The following is a 5,000-nucleotide window of genomic DNA, read 5'->3' as shown; positions in this document are numbered from 1 at the left end:
CGAATCAAGAAAGAGCTATCAATCTGTCAATCCTTCCGGTGTCCGGGCCTGGTGAGGTTTCCCGTGTTGAGTCAAATTAAGCCGCAGGCTCCACTCCTGGTGGTGCCCTTCCGTCAATTCCTTTAAGTTTCAGCTTTGCAACCATACTTCCCCCGGAACCCAAAAGCTTTGGTTTCCCGGAGGCTGCCCGCCGAGTCATCGGAGGAACTGCGGCGGATCGCTGGCTGGCATCGTTTATGGTTAGAACTAGGGCGGTATCTGATCGCCTTCGAACCTCTAACTTTCGTTCTTGATTAATGAAAACATACTTGGCAAATGCTTTCGCTTCTGTTCGTCTTGCGACGATCCAAGAATTTCACCTCTAACGTCGCAATACGAATGCCCCCGCCTGTCCCTATTAATCATTACCTCGGGTTCCGAAAACCAACAAAATAGAACCGAGGTCCTATTCCATTATTCCATGCACACAGTATTCAGGCGGGCTTGCCTGCTTTAAGCACTCTAATTTGTTCAAAGTAAACGTGCCGGCCCACCGAGACACTCACTCAAGAGCACCCTGGTAGGATTGCAACGGGGTCCGCCTCGGGACGCACGAGCACGCACGAGGCGCGTCGCACGCCTTCAGCTCGCCCCACCGGCAGGACGTCCCACGATACATGCCAGTTAAACACCGACGGGCGGTGAACCAACAGCGTGGGACACAAATCCAACTACGAGCTTTTTAACCGCAACAACTTTAATATACGCTATTGGAGCTGGAATTACCGCGGCTGCTGGCACCAGACTTGCCCTCCAATAGATACTCGTTAAAGGATTTAAAGTGTACTCATTCCGATTACGGGGCCTCGGATGAGTCCCGTATCGTTATTTTTCGTCACTACCTCCCCGTGCCGGGAGTGGGTAATTTGCGCGCCTGCTGCCTTCCTTGGATGTGGTAGCCGTTTCTCAGGCTCCCTCTCCGGAATCGAACCCTGATTCCCCGTTACCCGTTACAACCATGGTAGGCGCAGAACCTACCATCGACAGTTGATAAGGCAGACATTTGAAAGATGCGTCGCCGGTACGAGGACCGTGCGATCAGCCCAAAGTTATTCAGAGTCACCAAGGCAAACGGACCGGACGAGCCGACCGATTGGTTTTGATCTAATAAAAGCGTCCCTTCCATCTCTGGTCGGGACTCTGTTTGCATGTATTAGCTCTAGAATTACCACAGTTATCCAAGTAACGTGGGTACGATCTAAGGAACCATAACTGATTTAATGAGCCATTCGCGGTTTCACCTTAATGCGGCTTGTACTGAGACATGCATGGCTTAATCTTTGAGACAAGCATATGACTACTGGCAGGATCAACCAGGGAGCTGCGTCAACTAGAGCTGAGCAGCCGGCCGCCCGGGAGTGTGTCCCGGGGGCCCGCGCGAACACGCAAGCGTCCGCTCAATTATTCTGCAAACAGGAGGAGGCTGAGCTCCCCTGCACCATACACCTCGAAACCCTCTCAGGTCCCGGCGGCGCGCAGCGCCGTCCTAAGTACTTGGTCGGGTTCGAGAGAGGCGCAATCGCCCGGGGTTTGGCGAGTAGACGCTTTAGGTGCGACCACCCGTGCTCCCAACTGAGCTTGCCACTGCCGACAGAGGCCCGGGAGCGTGCTGTCGTGGCATTGCCGGCGGGAGACAACACGCGCCACCTACGGTGACCGGCAGCTCCAACGCCAGCGCCACAGAAGGACAAAAGCCCCACTTGGGTGCCGAAGCGAACTCTCCCAGCACAGCGCACGCGCCAACACGTCCGCACAGCTGCGATACAAACCACCTGCGAGAACCGCAGAGGCGACCGAGCAGCAGACGGCGTCGCGGCGCCGAGCGCCGGGCGGCGGCGCATCCTCAGCGCACACAGTCCTCAATCGGACCAGCACACTGCAGATGTCCACCGCGCTTCGCACCGGGCCCGCGAGGACCTACTTTGGCCGCACGGCGCCGCGTGCAGGGTGCGCCGGCGCGCAGCTGCGCCGCCTGCCGCCTCCGTCGGCCGGCGCGCCTGCCACTGGCCGCCCCCACCAGCCGGCTGTAGCGCGTGCGCCCACGCACCGCGCGGCCAGCACGCCGGGAGGCCCCCCCTCACCGGCCGGGGACGGTCCCACCCAGCCACCGCCGCGTATCGCTTCACACCCAGATGCCATTCACGTTCGTGGGCATGGTGGGTATCGCTGGAACAACCGGTTGGTAGCTCAACCGATCGTCGCCATCACTGATTCACCTCTAGCGAGAACAACCGCACCACAACGGTTTACCAGTTGTTCATTTGCGTAACGTCACCAGCAAACGTAGGCGTCCATCGCCATTTGCAAATTCAACGATTGTTGCATGCCTGTGTCAGGTGTCACGACACACTATGTCTGCCCACATACACGCAACAACATGTGCACGCTTCGCGAACACGTGGAAGGTGGCCCCCGTACGTATGCGATGTCCATTGCGCGAACGACTGTCAACCGGCCTCTGTCGCATGTCGCAGATGTGGAACGCAGTGCACCATGCTATCACGGTGTGTGAGAAGAGACGACTACGTCTGACAACACGCGCCACTACATCAACAGACGGCTCATGCTGATCGCCATCCAGGGCATACCACACTGCAATCCAGCTCTTATAGGGAGACGACACGTAGCTGAGTGCACAACATTTGGACCGCATGGTTCGCCGTTGTTGGCGCAGTCGTTGTACGGTCACATGTACCACGATGTATCATTCAGTACATGAGGACCAATGTGCAGTACAGTGTGTGATTTGGACGTACAACATCAGCGGACAGTTGACACAGGCCGTACCACAGCGTAGGCTAAGTGCTTCGCCATGCGAATGCCAATGAACAACTGCAAATGCCAATGAACAACTGCAAAGGGCATTGAGCATGTACGTCCTGCTGCCATCCACATTACAGTGTATAGCTGCAAGGTGTTTAACATGAAGCGATACACTGGGGACCGGGCAGTGCGAGTAGCAAACTATATTGCGGGGGTTGCAGTTAGGCAACACTACACTAATTTAACGCGTCGTATGACAATTACAGAGCAGGTTAAGGCCCAACGTGTGTTGGGTTAAGGCCCAACGTGTGTTGGGTTAAGGCCCAACGTGTGTTGGGTTAAGGCCCAACGTGTGTTGGGTTAAGGCCCAACGTGTGTTGGGTTAAGGCCCAACGTGTGTTGGGTTAAGGCCCAACGTGTGTTGGGTTAAGGCCCAACGTGTGTTGGGTTAAGGCCCAACGTGTGTTGGGTTAAGGCCCAACGTGTGTTGGGTTAAGGCCCAACGTGTGTTGGGTTAAGGCCCAACGTGTGTTGGGTTAAGGCCCAACGTGTGTTGGGTTAAGGCCCAACGTGTGTTGGGTTAAGGCCCAACGTGTGTTGGGTTAAGGCCCAACGTGTGTTGGGTTAAGGCCCAACATAGGTTGGGTTAAGGCCCAACATAGGTTGGGTTAAGGCCCAACATAGGTTGGGTTAAGGCGCAACATAGGTTGGGTTAAGGCGCAACATAGGTTGGGTTAAGGCGCAACATAGGTTGGGTTAAGGCGCAACATAGGTTGGGTTAAGGCGCAACATAGGTTGGGTTAAGGCGCAACATAGGTTGGGTTAAGGCGCAACATAGGTTGGGTTAAGGCGCAACATAGGTTAGGTTAAGGCGCAACATAGGTTAGGTTAAGGCGCAACATAGGTTAGGTTAAGGCGCAACATAGGTTAGGTTAAGGCGCAACATAGGTTAGGTTAAGGCGCAACATAGGTTAGGTTAAGGCGCAACATAGGTTAGGTTAAGGCGCAACATAGGTTAGGTTAAGGCGCAACATAGGTTAGGTTAAGGCGCAACATAGGTTAGGTTAAGGCGCAACATAGGTTAGGTTAAGGCGCAACATAGGTTAGGTTAAGGCGCAACATAGGTTAGGTTAAGGCGCAACATAGGTTAGGTTAAGGCGCAACATAGGTTAGGTTAAGGCGCAACATAGGTTAGGTTAAGGCGCAACATAGGTTAGGTTAAGGCGCAACATAGGTTAGGTTAAGGCGCAACATAGGTTAGGTTAAGGCGCAACATAGGTTAGGTTAAGGCGCAACATAGGTTAGGTTAAGGCGCAACATAGGTTAGGTTAAGGCGCAACATAGGTTAGGTTGAGGCACAATATAGGTTAGGTTGAGGTACCGTATAGGTTAGGTTAAGGTACAGTATAGTTTAGGTTAAGGTACAGTATAGTTTAGGTTAAGGTACAGTATAGTTTAGGTTAAGGTACAGTATAGTTTAGGTTAAGGTACAGTATAGTTTAGGTTAAGGTACAGTATAGTTTAGGTTAAGGTACAGTATAGTTTAGGTTAAGGTACACATTGTTGTATGGAAAGGTGTAATGGGGGGGGGGGGGGGGGCGGCCGGTCGGTTTGTTGATTGTGATTATAGTAAGTGGATGCCTGCGGCATCATCTGATTTGCCACGTCAGGATGCACCTTTGGCTCATGACAGGCGGCGCTCCGATTCCATGCTTGTGGCAGACCTGTGTCTTTCATTCCTGCCATTGTTTGTGTGCTGTGAGAGGAGGCAGTATTGTGATGTTGGGTGCACCCCTGTGTAGGACATGTGTGGGTGTTGGTGGCTTAGCTGAGCAATGGTGGTTGTCGGGGGGGTGGGATATTCCGTTTTCTGAGTGGACCTCCCAGTCTGGTTATGACAGTGTGGATTGTCTCATGTGGCGGAGAGGATGCACTGGGTGTTGTTCCATGCTGGTGCTTACATATTGTCTGTGTGCGTGTTACAGGCGGAGAGTAGTGCGTGATAAGAGTGTGTGGCTGCCGTGTGGTTGTGATTGTGAGCAGAGTCTTTCAGCATGTATACGGACAGTTGTATATATTATCTGTATTCTGATGGGTCTATGTATTACTAATCAGCGCCGTGTATACGTTTAATCCGGTTCCAGTCGAAACTGTTGTATCTCTGTACATTAGTGACACGGCGAGCGCGCTATGTAGCT

General features: G+C 53.3%; 1 non-coding gene across 1 annotated transcript in view; it reads right to left on the bottom strand.

Annotated features, from left to right (window-relative positions):
* Positions 1 to 1,359, bottom strand: part of LOC126447521 (small subunit ribosomal RNA) — a 1,907-nt gene extending 548 nt beyond the window's left edge. The window contains exon 1 of the ribosomal RNA XR_007583730.1: positions 1 to 1,359. This exon is cut by the window's left edge and continues 548 nt beyond it. This is a non-coding gene — a ribosomal RNA (small subunit ribosomal RNA).
* Between the last annotated feature and the right edge of the window lie 3,641 nt (positions 1,360 to 5,000).

The sequence above is a fragment of the Schistocerca serialis genome, unplaced genomic scaffold, assembly GCF_023864345.2.
Source record: "Schistocerca serialis cubense isolate TAMUIC-IGC-003099 unplaced genomic scaffold, iqSchSeri2.2 HiC_scaffold_510, whole genome shotgun sequence".
In the NCBI taxonomy this organism is placed as follows: domain Eukaryota; kingdom Metazoa; phylum Arthropoda; class Insecta; order Orthoptera; family Acrididae; genus Schistocerca; species Schistocerca serialis.
The sequence above is the reverse complement of the archived record's forward strand: the minus strand, read 5'-3'. Positions and strand labels throughout refer to the sequence as shown.